At 45.6% G+C, this 14,919-nt stretch overlaps 1 protein-coding gene across 2 annotated transcripts in view; it reads left to right on the forward strand.

Annotated features, from left to right (window-relative positions):
* Window positions 1–14,919, forward strand: part of LOC138452985 (NACHT, LRR and PYD domains-containing protein 3-like) — a 481,434-nt gene that overhangs the window by 68,789 nt on the left and 397,726 nt on the right. The gene's annotated exons all lie outside the window — the stretch shown is intronic.

Consider the following 14,919-nt stretch of genomic DNA (forward strand, 5'->3'; position numbering starts at 1 on the left):
TATCTGTGACCCCTGAATCTGGGCCAGCCCTTGGTCAATGTAGGGAAGAGGCCATCGGGAAGTATGGACCCGTTTGTTGAGCTCCCTAAGGTCGGCATAGAGTCTCACTGGACGTTTGGCTTCAATATTCCCAGCACCGGATTATTGAAGGTGCTGTGTACTGGACGGATTATTCCCCGGGACTCAAGGTTCTTAATTATTTCAGTAAGGGACTCCATGGATGCGAGAGGCAAACGATATTGCTTCACAAACACTGGAGTCATGCCAGGGTCCGTGGGAATTGTTGTTGTGTGGATGTCGGTGCGACCACAGTCATATGAGTCTACCGCAAAGAGATCTTGGAAATCCAAGAAAACTTGTTTCAACTTTTGCTTCTGTTCCAGAGTCACACAGGCATCAGCTAGGTTGACTCTCTCTTCCACCATCTGCCTGAAGCCTGGAAAGACTTCTGGTTTTGCTATCTCAGCGGGCCTCCTCCAGCTGGGTGGAGAAGTCCCTGGTCAGAGTGCTGATTTGGACTGGAGGCTTCAGGTGGGAAAGGCAGCCCTCATGGACCTGGAAAATCACCTCATCCCTCCTGAAGTCACAAGTCACATCTTCCTTACCATAAGGGCAGGAATTGTACACCAGGAAGTTCCCCCCATTCCAGGTAAAGATCCTGTCTGGTGTTGTATTGTCATCATTGTCACTGTCAAAGCAGTCCTTGGGGATTGGCCCTAACAGTTCATTTCCTAAATCAATGGAGAAATGTCGGTCATCAACCGCCATTCCAATAATGGTGCCTGCGGCTAGAGTAATACTCTTTAAGTCGCTGTTATCCACCTCTATTGGAATGGTGTCATGTTCTATGTTGACTAATGGTGTTGGGTTTACCCCCAACCCTTGCTGTTGGAGAGAAGCATTTAGATGAATATAAGCATCAGGGTTTTTCAATTTTTGTCCTCTTTTAACTTTCACTTCCAGGGAGAATTGTCGGGTCCTTTCTGGGATGGTGACTTCCTCTTTAATCTGAATTTCAACTGCATTAGGTAGCAATTGAGCCGACCTAAATGCTTTTTCGGATCATCAAAGCCCATGGGATTATCCGCTAATCGGGACCAAGCTTTGAAGTTTATTAGGTCCAAACTAATGGCAAAGCGATTGAGAATGTCACTGCCTAAGTAAATGGCGGCAGTGACGTCTCGCACGACCCAACAATTATGGACTATGCTCTTGTTGCCAATGGAGATTTTGAGCATACACCTGCTTGGCAGGAGATGTTTGGAATTGGGTGCTTCCAGGTCCATTTCCCATTTGTCTATCAGTTTGAATGTGGGAATGGCTGGATCTTTTGGGAGTTGGCGGAACATGGCTTCGCTGATGAAGCTCTTACCGTTGTTCACACACACTCGGGCGAGAACAGAGTCCTTCCCATCATTTAACTGAACAGGGATGAACAACTGCTCTCCAATTACCTGAATATCAGCCAGGCTCTGAGCTGATTTCACATCTTTCTGGACTATTGGAGTGGGAATGTCTGATTGTGGATTAGTAAAGAATTTCAGAGTGTTTCCTTCCAGTGTGGAATACCACTTTAAACTGGAAGGAAGGTTGATTTTCAGAAATAGAAAGCCCCCCCCATCACCAGTCTGTTGTCCTACTGCTATTACTGTCACGTCTGGAATATGGTTGTTCTGGAAGTGAAATTTTACTTGGTCAGATTTTTGTTCAACCACGTGGCACGTGGTGTTTAAACTAACATGGTTGACACTCTGCTTTAATTTTATTGGTCGGCTAGTCTGGGTCCAGAGGACCTTGTTTACGCAATCTATTAGGGGTGACAACCTTCTCAGGAGGTCATTCCCTAGTAATCAAGGGGTGCCCCCTGGAGTCACTACTATGACCGGGTGTTTCACCTTGTGTCGCCCAATTTTGATGTCCAAATCTGCAGTCCCCTCGACGGGAATTTCCTTCCCGTCAAAGTTCTGAAGTTGTCCAGGAAGAGAGGTGAGAGGAATGCGGTAATTCTCCCCCCTTTCTTTTTTTAATTTTTTTTTTTGATTTCATTTAGTTTTTACAAACTTTTTGAAAATTTTTACTTTTACAATTCTTAATTCCTAGTTTCCGCAGTGACAGTAAAACAAAAAAGATAGCAATCAAATAACCAAAAAGCAACTGATTGGAAGTGAACTTGCACTTGGCTCGTCTCATTTGGTTCCTGTCTTGTGGCCATTGATAAAGTTCATTGCACACTTTCCTTGATTGCACTTTTAGTTGTTTGCTGAGTGTGTCTTCTCTAACTTACTGAATGTGACATCTGTTGGGGTCACTCATTCTCCCCATACGGACTAGTCGCCTCTAGTCGTATTTGCATTTGGTCGAGGAATCTCATCGTTGCAATCAACAGTGCTCGGCTCTCACCAATGTGAAGGTGCTTCCACCATTCCTCTAGATCATATGTTTGAACTTTGCTTCTCTCCTTTCCGAGGCATTTTTCTCGTTGGACTTTAAATTCAGTGCACCGCAAGACCAGATGTTTTAGATCTTCTGTTTCAATTTCGCAGAACCTGCATTTCGATTTGTCCATAGGAATCTTCCTGCGATGAATTAAGACTTCCTTGGTTTCGTAGATATTCAAACGAAATTTCAGGTATAGCCTTCTTAGGCGTTTACAGGGTGACAATATTAGATAGGATGACAATATTAGATAGGACGGGAGCGTATTGCGTCTTTTCGCTTCTGGAGGCGTATTCTGCATAGCTTTTTGTGACGAACTTTTATCATTGATTTTGATCCAGTCCCAGTCAAGCAGTTTCCTCTTAACCAGATCTGGATTCCACCACAAAGTTTTTTCGTCTGTGCCCAGTTGTGCTAGTATCTCTCTGCACTGATTTTTCCAAAGATGCAAAGCCGATTTTTCATGTCCTTTTTCCTCCGACAAGCATTTTACAGATGGGAGGTTTGCCTCCACGAGTGTCTTCCTGAATAACGCCAACTTATTCCAGGTGATTCTTGAGTTAAGGGTAGAAACTCCAACCTCATACAATACACAGGCTGTAGGTGTGCTTAAGGGGATCTGGAGAATCTTTTTCCAAAAGAGACTTTCACATCGGGCCCAAACTTTGTAATCACAACCGAACATGTTCTCGGCGCCGTAGACGAGAATTGGAGTCACTTTACCTTGATAAAATCTCCTTATCGGCTCGTAGGAACATTTGCCGTATCTTTGCTGTAAGATGGTGCCTTGAGCTGTTAGTAATTTGCAGCTATTCAGGAGTTTTCTTTTACCATTGGGATGTCATTGATGCTAGAGTTGATCATGATCCCTAGATATCTTGTATGTGGTACCTGGTTTAGTTTATTTGAACCTATTGACCACGTTGTTTTTTTTTTACTTGTAGATCTATCTCTTTGGTTTCCTAATATTAAGATCTCCGATTTGGCCACATTGATGTCAAGGCCTAAATCCTCTGTGAAGATTTTGAGAGCTGAGAGTTTTCTTTGGAGACCAATCAGAGTTTGGTCTAGGATCACCATATCGTCTGCATACAAAATATGGTTTATTGGCACTCCATTTATCTGTGGTGGAAATGACACGACATCTGCCAGAGCTATTCCTACTTCGGATATGTAGAAGTTGAACAAGGTGGCCCCTAACGGGCAACCTTGCTTCACACCTCTCTCGGTTGGTATGGGGATGGTTAGGTTTCCCTCACGATCTAGTCTCACCTGAATATAGGTGTCGGAATACAGCTCGCGGATAGCGTGGATGAGACTCTCATTGCACCGCCTTTCTTTGAGTTTTTTCCAAAGGGTATCTCTATCCACGCCATCAAAGGCATTCGCCATGTCGATAAAGGCCAGATATATTTTTCGTCCCGTTCTAATGATTTTTAGCAGGTTCAGAATGAGCAGGTTTGCCCCACAACCTACACCTTTAACAAAGCCTGACTGGCGTTCATCGTATATTTTCTCTTCCTGGATCCACTTGGACAATTGGGCTAGCAACATCGAGGCAAACACTTTCCCCACTACATCCAGTAAGGCAATTGGACGATAGTTTGCCGGGTCTGAGCGAATACCTTTCTTGTAGATCGGGACAATAATCCCAGATTTCCAAGTCTTAGGTATTTTCCCTTCCTTTTTTATGGCAGTGAAGAGTGTATGACAAAAGTCTGACCATTCTTCGCTGTTTGCCTTAAGGTCTGCGTTCGACAAACCGTCTGGACCCGCAGCACGAGAGGCGTTACATTTCCTGATGGTAGTTAGTATATCGTCTCTCTCCATTTCGATTTCCCACTGCTGACTTGTCTCCACTTTTGTCGGGCTCAAGGTTTTTCTTCTTTTGAATAGTGCTGTGAAGTGGTTTTCCCAGTCCTTTTCCAGAACTGTACTTGATAGTAGCGCTTTGTCAGAGTTCTTTGTATCATTAATTATGTCCCAAAAGCCTCTTGTGTTCTTTCGGTTTAGAGCCTTCAACATTGCTTCTGTGTCCCGTTGTTCCATGGTTGCCTTGCGATTTTTGCACCAGTTGTTATACTTGTTTTTTTCCTTTTTTATCTGCACCATTAGGTCCTCTGGGTTTGCGGCGCGTATTTTCCTTATAATTTTTCTTACCTCTCTCTTTCTGGCAGCTACCTCAGGATCATATCTGTGTTTTTGTATCACAGGTCTCGTCTAGGACGTTTTTTTCTTGACTTTATAGATCTCAAAGAACTGTTGATATTCCGTTGATCTTGAGGGATTCTGGTCTTGCGCTTCCAGTAGCAGTTCGGTAATTGTCACAATATCGCACTGATTTATACGCAGTATGTTGCGACCTGGGACCAAGGATAGGTCTTGTCTCCATTGATTACGCTCCATTTTATTGGTGTTGTTCAGTTTCGCTACCACCATGTTGTGGTCATTGTATTTAGTCGTGATCACTTGAAATGAATCAATTTCCTGGAATATGTTGCCTGAGACAAACATATAATCCAGTATTGAATTTTGGGTTCCTCGTGTCCAGGTCGGTTTAGCTGGAGTATCACCCTTTGTTCCTCCATTTAGCATTACTAGATTTCTTATCGACATCTCATCAAGCCATCGCTCACAGTGTGTTTTTTTTCTGCTATTCACTTGTTGCTTTGATTGAGGGTTCTCGATCAGTTTCATATTAAAATCTCCACACATAATTATTAAGGCTTGTGGTTCTCTCACTAGTATGCTGTCAATTACATCTAAGATGTCATCTTCAAATTTTGAGTGCAATATCGTGGTTGTGTTCCAGTAGACATTTAGGATGTAAATGGTCTGATTATCTGATGTTACCATGTTCACTGTATCAATACAAGTCATTTGGAGATGGGGTGAAATGTTCCAAGCATTCTTAATTCTCAGACCGCTTTTTCTGTTTATCAGGGTTAACTGACCCGACATGGGCGGCCTTTCTCTTTGCAGATTGCAGGATTAAAAGCTACATCAAAGCCTTCTACACATGGTGTGCTTGTTAACCATGTTTCTTGTGTGCATATAATATCGGCATTCCTCAGGTATACGGGTGCAGAACTCAGCAGATGGGTGAACCCTCGTGTTCCAGGAGGTTATCGCCAACTTTTCCTTTAGGCATTAACTCGTTAATGTTCCATTTAAGGATTTTGCTATCCATCCCCATGCGTGGGACTCCTCCTCTATAACCAAGTTGTCCTTACACATCACTCTCTTTGTGTTCTCACTGTTCTCCACTGTTATTTTAAATTTCTTCAGTTTTATCTCTTCCAGTGAGAGCTGTGCATCAACGTCCTCGTCCACTGATTTTGTTTTGGTTAGGTCGTAATCTTCCATTTTTACACTGTTATCCAATCGAGTGGACAGCTGTGAATCTTTTTGATTTTTCTGCAGGCTATTACCTGCCGAGGTACCACAGTCTTCTCCTCCCAATGCACTGTTAACCTCGTATACTTGGTAGCCTGCATTCAACAATTATCTCTCGTTTGTCATAATCTGTTCCACAACCTTTTTTCCCACAATGTGTAGTAAAACAAATTTTTGATTCGAGTCTGCTATTATTTCGACTCTTTCAATTTGAGGACTCTTTACAGATCTCAGTGCCGGGATCTTTTGAAATATCTGTAGTACTGTGTATCTGTTTAGTGGCGGATCGCTTTTGTTATGGTTGATTTTTTCCACCAAAATTCTATATCCAATTGCTTTATCATTGTTGGTAGATTTTCTTGTGTGATCATAGGATTAGAGGTTTTTCTCCCACTTTCTGGAATTGAGGTTGCTGCCGTTTGGCCCCCTCCATCAGTTTGCCTGTCGGACCTTTCTTGATTGACTTGGTCACTGGTCCCGGTGTGTTACACCCAATTGGTTTTTGTTGACATTGCATGCTTCTTATACGTTTCTCTTCTAACGTAAAGAAGCATTTGGCAGATCCCTCATTAGGACGCTTATTCTTTAGCGGCGAATCTCCTTCTTTTGGAGTTTGAGGCCATGAGAAAGCTCTCTTGCCTGGTTGCCCCATTTCTCTCTCTGGCTCAATTTCCGACAGGATCTTTCCTGTCACGATCGATTCTCCTTTCTTTTTATCCTGTTGGTTTTTTGCATTACCTTCCACGTCGATCTCGCGGACGCCTTCTGCGCCCACGTCGTCGGGCACCGAAGAACTGTAAGTTGACATATTCAATAGTTCTTCGTCCTCCTCATCGTCATTTTCACTCTCCACTGGGGCTTTTTGTTTAACTTCTTTTTCCGTTGTCTCTGAGGGTTGAGTCTTCCTCGTGGAAGGTGATTCAACGACCGTTGTTCCAACGGCCTTACTGGGCTCTCTAGTGCATTTTTTGCTATTTGGGCCCGTAGGTTCACTGTTGTTTACTGTGATGGTTAGCGCTTTTATGTTCCGAAAGAAGTTCGCCGAGCTTCGTGGGTTTTTGTTCTCCTGTATTTGCTGGTTTTTAGATTTCTTTTTACATTTACTCTGTTTTGGAGCGGTAACTCGGCCTTGCGTGTTAAGGCCGGTGTTCTCTTTTAATTTTTTGGAATCGAAGATGTCAAACCACTCAGTTTCATTCTTTTTTTCAGTCGTGTCATCAGCTTTAGAGTTTACTGGAGTAGTCCTCTCCTCATTATCGTTACCACCTGCTCTCGGCTCCTCCACAACTTCATTCTCACTTCCTTTGTCTTCCTTTCCCTTATGTGTTGTCTCTGTAAGGTCAATTTCTTCCACCCTCCCTTCTTTTGCTGATAAGTCATAGGATGTGATCATCGAAACTCTATCACTCTCTTTGATCTCTTTTGTGGTGGCTTTATTGTTGTTTCTTTTCACCTCACTGATTTTCACTTTGTCTTCTGCAATTGGAACCTTTTTTTTATTTAAGTCCTTTGGACAGTCACTCAACACGATGGTTATCTCAGAGTCTATTTCAGAACAACAGTTCTGAATAATTTTTGATTTTGTGTGCAGAGAATTTGGATTTGACGTTCTGTCCTCTGGTACAGGCTCATTTTTGTTGCCTATTGAGTTCACCATGCGTCCTGTTTCTGCACTCGGCTGAATTTTTTGGGGGACGCTCGTCCCTACTACTGTTCTATGTTCTCGATCTTTTTGGAAAAGCATTAAAGCTTGTTTCGTCACTTATGCGAAGAGTCTTTTGTCTTCCGTTGTCGCTTTTAGAGATTCTCTTAGTGCCGTTAATGAAATGTCGTTGCCTCTTCTGGTTGTCACAACCTGAGCCGTCATGTCTCTTAGATCTAGCTCGAGTTTTACAATTTTTGAGTTTAACAGGTCGACCAAGGTTGTTTGGTCCCGGAGGCTTTCATTTAGATTTTCATAAAGTTTCAGCAATGGTGCTACTGCTATTGTTGTAGCTGACATCAGTGTCGGGCTCAGTTTTCCGACTATGGTCTCCACTAACTTCTTTTCGTCCATTGCTGTTTCCGGAGTCTTCGAATCCAAAAGTTGATCAGGCTGCGAACTCCTCTTTTTGGGAGACGGCATATTTTCTACGTCATTCAACTCGGCTGGTCCTGGTTTTATCACATGCTTGCTCGGAGACCCCAATTTAGGCGTCAAACTCTGCCTTGAGTTTCTTTTAAATCTTTTGTTTGCACCCTCGTGATCTGAATTCGAGCTTAACTTTCTCCGGCTCCTTTTTTGTGAGACCATGATCTCATCATTTCTGGCCTCAAAGGATGGTGTATTTTCTTCTAGAGTCATCATGTCAAGTAGACTCTTTTCCTTGATCATTTGACATTCAGTTTGTGGGGATAGCTTTCCACAGCAATTTGTTGATGAGTTTTTCTGTTGTTTTGACAAGTTGGAATTCATTTCCACTAGGTCTCTCAGGAGTTGATCTGCAAGTCCTACTGAGTCTCTTCTACGAGGGGGCTCGGCCGTTCCAACTTTAGATGTTCTTTCCTTCCATCGAGCAGCACACACCCACTCCTCACAGGGGGCCTCTTCTGTCACCACGATGTTCACTTTTCTAGTTGACACTTCATCAGGGGGTTTTGTCACTGAAGATCTTATCTTATTGGCCGCTAATTCATCTTTTTTCTTCCTTTGGGTCTGGTACTTTAAGTTTTTTCCGTTCCCCTTATGCATTGAGGTCACTCTTGTCCATGCTAGGGTCATTAGCGATAAACCCTTGTGGGGTGGTTTAAGAGACTCATCAACATGATCTACTGAGAGCCTATTTAGACTTCTCTCATGGCTAAGGGATGACTCAGCTGGGGTGACTGGCGTCGTTAGAGCGGACTCCTCCTTTGGCACACCGCATTTATTATTCGGTTGTTTCCTTGATTTTTTGTCGTTCCTTTCGTTAATGGGTGTGGCCTCCTCCTCTCGTGTGACATCAGGATAATTTCTGGGCTCACCCAGGGCTTCTGGCATGTCACAATTTGAATTCCCACTTGCCGACCTCCTCCTATCAGAGACATGTTCGCACTCTTCGTTCCTGACATGTGATGGTAGGTGGTTACCATTTGTTGTTGACTCGGCATGGGCATGGGCACAATGTACCATGGCGGTGCATACTTCCAGCCTCGACTCACAACCCACTTGACCCCCCCTTGTTGCATGCGGGTCATCTTTTTCTGCCCTTACCAAGTCTATAGTTTCCATGATTCTTGCCGAGGTGGGCGAGGGACTGTTGTTTCGTTTTGATCCATTCTCACCCACACTTCGCACTCTCAGCGACCCCCACTCCGCTGACTTTTTGTTTTCCCTTGCAGGCAATACATCTTCATCTTCGTCGTCCTCAAGGTCTGAATCACCTGCCCTCACATATTCACTGTCAGTGTCCAGCTCATCGCTGGCTACATCGCTGGCTACATTGTTGTTGTCTGCGCCTTGGTTTGGCGCCACACGGTCATTCCACACTTGTTTTAAGTTGTTGTGGGCCCCGCATTGGGGTGTCGTGGTCATCCCACATTGGGGCACAGTTCTAACATCATCCCCCCCACCCCCGCCGGTGACATTCCTCCTCGTACTGGGGGGGGGGTGTTTGAATTGAATGTTCGAGTGTTTGGAGCTGCTAGCCCCCGCTTGGCGTACGCTCACGTATTAGGCGGAGCGCTTGACCTCATCTTTGCGGCTTCCTCAGGAGCCTCAACCCCACCACAGGCTCTCCGCAGTTCAGCAGAGCGTAAGCCGCGTTTTTTTTCCTTCTTTCTCCCCACAGTGTCTATCGCACAACTCACGGCGGCTGGCCGGGTGGAACTGATAACTAATAAAGGGAGGGGGGAAGGGGAAGAGTACGCGGCAGCTCTTACCGGGACCTCTTGTGCTTTACTTTGCCAGCTTCAGTCAGCATCCGTTGGACAGCACTCCAGCCCTCACAGGTCCCCCACGGACCACCATGGAACACAGGAAACACTCGCCACACTCCGCTACCTTTGTATTTGTTTATTTATAAAGCGCCTTACGCCAAAGCGCTGAATTCCACCATGTGCTTTGGGAAACCACACCCCTCTGGGCCAGAGCATCATTTTAAAAAAAGATGGATAATTCATAGTACGGACGTGTCAAAATTATATAATTAATATCATTATTCTTGTGATTTTACTGTGCACATTTTAAGAGGTGTTAGAACTCTGTACCATGTTCTGAGGCAAAACCCCATGAATTATGGAGATTGCAGACACGGGGTTCACGCTAGAAAAATGAAAATTTACTGGAATATGTGTAGAAAGGCGGGGTACATCTGTGTCATGTTTGGTAAAAATCCAATATTGGTAAACCAACCAAAAAGCGCAAAATGTTGTCATTTCTTAATCCAAGCTCTTAGAAACATCAGAGTTGGAACAGAAACTACCTTATGTGATATATGAATGTACATCTAATGTCAACGACGTGTGTGAAGTGGTTTTCCCAGTCCTTTTCCAGAACTGTACTTGATAGTAGCGCTTTGTCAGAGTTCTTTGTATCATTAATTATGTCCCAAAAGCCTCTTGTGTTCTTTCGGTTTAGAGCCTTCAACATTGCTCCCCCCTTTCTGCATTTAGTTCATCAAAGGCCCTTTTGTACAGAAGGGTAGCTTGGGATCTCGTGTCCACCAGTGCCAAAATTGTACCCTGCCCCTGTACTTGTACCGGGGCATAGTATCTTCCCTCCTTCTCCTCGAGGGGGCACAGATAATGCACATTTTTGGACAACTGGTGGGCTAATTTTCTGGTTTTGGACATTGAGAGAGAAGAGATTTGGGCAGAGTTCGGCAGGGAGTTTTGGGAATCTGAAAGAAAAAGTTGGCAATTAGATATGGATGCGGTTTTGGGTTCCGCTGGTTCCGGTTCTAGGCCGCCCCCTCATTTTTGGAGCCAGTCACCAGGATGGGTTTGAACCAGGGGTTTTCGGTATTGTTGGTTCTGGGATAGAATGATGGGCGGCGACAGCTCAATCCCCACATCTACCGAGTCTATGGATGCGGTTTTGGGTTCCCCTGGTTCCGGTTCCGGGCCGCCCCCGCCCTTTTTGGAGGCAGTCACCAGGATGGGTTTGAACCAGGGGTTTTCGGTATAGTTGGTTCTGGGATAGAATGATGGGCGGTGACAGCTCAATCCCCACATCTACCCAGTCTGGATTGGAATCTCTTGGTACCCATTTTTCCTTGGGAGGAGTTCCCCCATCTCTGAAGGAGAAGATCCTTTTCCCAGGATCCTCTGAGGATCCCTCTCCCTCAAATTGGAAGACCTGTACCTCCTCCACAAAATGGGTCTGTTTGGGTCCTTTGTTTCTCCTACCTCCTCTCTGCTCCTTCGGTGGCAGACTTTCAGGGGTAGGAGATTTTGTTTCCGGTTCCTGGGTTTCCAGGGGCTGTTTACAAGTGGGGAAGGAAGCTTCCTCCAAGGCTTTACACCCCCCTTCCCCTTGTGCCTCCTCCCTGGTAACCGGTGGGTTATCGGGGTGCTGCCCCCGTCATTGTTCTGGAGCACCAGGCCCAGAGTTTGGTGCATTCTGTGCCGGCATGCCCATCTGAGGGTTCTGCTGAGCCCTTAGCACGCGACCCAGCTCCTGTGCCATATTTTGGACCTGGCGCTCAAGTTGGGAAACCCGCTCAGGCTGATACGGGGTTCTGTTTTCTCCCCTGGGCTGATCCCGGGAAGGGTAGCTATCCCTTCTCTGGTAGTACCGCGGGTTGGGAAGGTTTGGGTACCCCTCCACCCTTGGCCTCCCCTCTCCCGGATTAGGTGGTCTGGGCTCAGGGAGGTGGGGAAAGAAGGATGGATGATTTTGGGGCTGGAAGTTGGGTGGATACCTAGGGAACAAGTTCTGCCCAGGATTTGGGGAATTTCTGCCCTCCTGTGGGAAGTTAGGAGGGAAGTTCCCTGGGTCAGGTGCTTGGCTGGATCCCCCCCCTTGGGCTGGAGGAGTCCACACGTAACCCAGGATGGATCGGTTTTCCTTGTAACGGGCACTTACATAATCAGGGGAGAGAGGGATCCCATTTGTGGGACTACGTCCTTGGCTCCCTGTTTGTGACTGGCCCGAGGGCCTTCTGGGCTTAGAATTATTCAGTGCAGGCAGGTTTTTAGGTCCCCCCATCTCCAAATCTAAAACGGGGGCAACCTTTACCTCTGCCACCTTAGCCGCGGCGGGGGTGTTTGTGGTTTTGGGGTTTTTGGGCTGATTCTTATTTTCCACTGGTTTCTGCACCTCATAGATGCAGTTGGCTTGCTCAATGACCCAGTCTAAAGATCTTTTCTCGTGAAAATCTTTCACGAGCTTGGTCATTATGTATTTGGGTAAGGCATGGAAAAACGTATTAACAAATTCTTTACTGTCCGTGCGTACCCTTTTTGTAGTCTGCGCAAAAGCACGCTTTAACTCCTGCACAAATTCTTGTGGGGCCTGATCCTCCCCACATTGCAAATTGTAGGCTGCCTTGTGAGCCTCTTGGGGATTTCTGTGAACAGAAAAATGTTTCAAGATGGGCGCCCTGTAGGTGGACCATCTTGAATTATTTTGGTCCTCCAGCCCCGCAAAGAAACTGGAGTATTCTGGGGAGAATGTCCATTTTACATACTGAATGCAGCCACTGCTGTCTTTCAAATGGAAAGTCTCCATCATTCGCTTATAAAGCTCCAAGTGTTCCCAAACAGAATACTTGGCGTTCTTGTGATAAGGCGTGATGACACTCCTTATTGCCTTAATCTGTTTTAAGGGGTCCTTAAGCAAGGCCTTTTTTGCCTTATTGGCCTTTTTGGTTCGGGTAACCCTGGTCCATTCATCTTCTGACTCAGAGGCACTGCTCCCAGAGGTGCCCGTCTGATCTTCCAGGTTTTCCCGGATTCTGCGTGCCTGGGAATGGCTGGCAGAATGTGGGGACCTGGTCTCCTGTGTCCTGTACCGCTCAGAGTAGTCTTCAGATTCCTCTTTGCTGCCAGGATTTGATGGGTACCCCTCCCACTGACCTAACTGGGCAGAGGTTTTCAGGATGCCCTTAATGGGCCTACTCTCCTGGGGTTCCCCACTAAATTGCACTGTGCTTGGGTGCCCATACCCGGATGCCTGCCCATCCATTCCTGGGTGGTACTGGCCTATGAGCCCCATACTTTTGGCTGGATAGTAATCTGCCATCCCTGTGGCCCTGTGCTCATGTGCGCCAGGGGACATGGGGGTGGCAGAGTCCAAGGACTGGGAGAGATGAAGGCCTCTGGTACTAGGGCTCCTGAGGTTATGCTCATGTGTTTCCCTTTCCCAGCGAACTTCATCTCTGTCAGCCCCTGCTCCCTGTTGCAATGCAAGAGCCTGCGCTTTCAGTTCCTCAGTTAAGGCCTTACTAGACTCTATCAGTCTCTCCTGCATGGCTACCTGTTGCTGGAGCCTATCAGTGTTCTGACAGAGAGCCTCATTTTCTCTCTGCGCTTCCTGGTTGGTCCTGGAGTACTGGGCCAGTCTTTGCTGCAGGAGGGTTACTTCCTGAGTCCCATCCCTACTAGCCTGTTCCTTTCTTGCCAGAGCATCATCCACCCTCCTGGTGTGCTCTAACAAGTTCTGATGCTCTTTTGGGAGGTCACCCAGTCCCTGGAGGGCCAAGTGATTTTCTTCAATTTTTTCTTTTAATCGGCAGACTTCCTGGCCTAAGGTGTCCCTTTCCTGACTAAGAGCCTGCATCTGTGCCACCAGGTCGTCCCTCTGCCTTTGAAAGGCACCAGCTTTTTGGCGTTCTTGATCAAACTCTGCCTGGGTATCCAGGTCTTTCAAAATCAGTTTATTGCTCTCTGCCTTTTCCCTATCTAGATGACTTTGCAGGGTGGGTACCTGCTCTGTGCATGTCCTGTTAAAGTCTAGTTGTTGCTCCAGCTTTTTCTGGCTCTGCAGTAGGGAGTCCAAACCTTCTTGGTACTCCTTCTGCAAGGCCAGAAATCTGTTATCCTGGTCAGACTTTTCCTGTCCTGCTAACATATTTTCTGTAGCACCAAACCATCCGATCCATGTCTTTGTAAGATGTCGTGTCCACTTATGACACAATTCTGCCCTTTTCATCAAGAACACAACTTCTAAACTTTTCCAGAATTTACACAAACATGCACAAGGAATATGGGCATCAGATGATGAAGTGTCAGATTTTTAACATACAGACATTCGGAGTAATACCTTATTTTCCGCTACTACCCCCAGAACATACCACAGAGTTCTAACACCTCTTAAAATGTGCACAGAAAAATCACAAGAATAATGATATTAATTATATAATTTTGACAAGTCCGTACTATGAATTATCCATCTTTTTAGAATTATGCTCTGGCCCAGAGGGGTGTGGTTTCCCAAAGCACATGGTGGAATTTCTGGTTTGTCCACTTCCTCCAACTCAGGTTGCTCACAGAGGCACTGCTCCTCCCAGTTTCCTTCAAGAGGAAGCCATTTACGACCCCCCCCTAATTTAACATTTGCCTGAGCTAAGGAAAGCTCATTGTTCTGTTTCCCTGCTCCCAGGTGCTCCTCCCCTGATTCAATCAGAGAGGTGTAATCTCCTTTTGGTGGGAACAGCAGAAGGCAGCCAGGCCTGCAAATGCAGTTGCTGGGCAAGTTTCAACTCCTGTCGGGGGTAGTTGCTGGGCAGAATTCAATCTCTTCAAGCCAGGCTTCAGCTAAATGTCACTTTTGTTCCAGTTTTCTTCATTCAAATCAAACTTACAATTTTTACACATGCAGCTAGAACGCTGATTCTAAGTTCAAAACTATGACCTTTAAACAGTTGCAACCTATGTGACACTCAAAAGTAGGTCACTCATTTATTTTAAACATTTCGATTTTAGTGGTTTTAAATCCAATTTCAGTTAAGCTGCTGACATCCACAGCTCAGCCAGTTTTGTTATAAACGTTGTTTTGGGCTCTTCATCTTTCCAGATTTTGTATGCACACAAGACTACATTCTGCCAAATGTCTGCTGGTGTTCAGTGAGATTTTTGAATATCTTGGAATGTTTAAAATAGGCATTTTTAGCTTGCATTTCAGAG

Source organism: Ambystoma mexicanum, chromosome 4p (assembly GCF_040938575.1).
Source record: "Ambystoma mexicanum isolate Mex_15411 chromosome 4p, UKY_AmexF1_1, whole genome shotgun sequence".
Lineage (NCBI taxonomy): Eukaryota > Metazoa > Chordata > Amphibia > Caudata > Ambystomatidae > Ambystoma > Ambystoma mexicanum.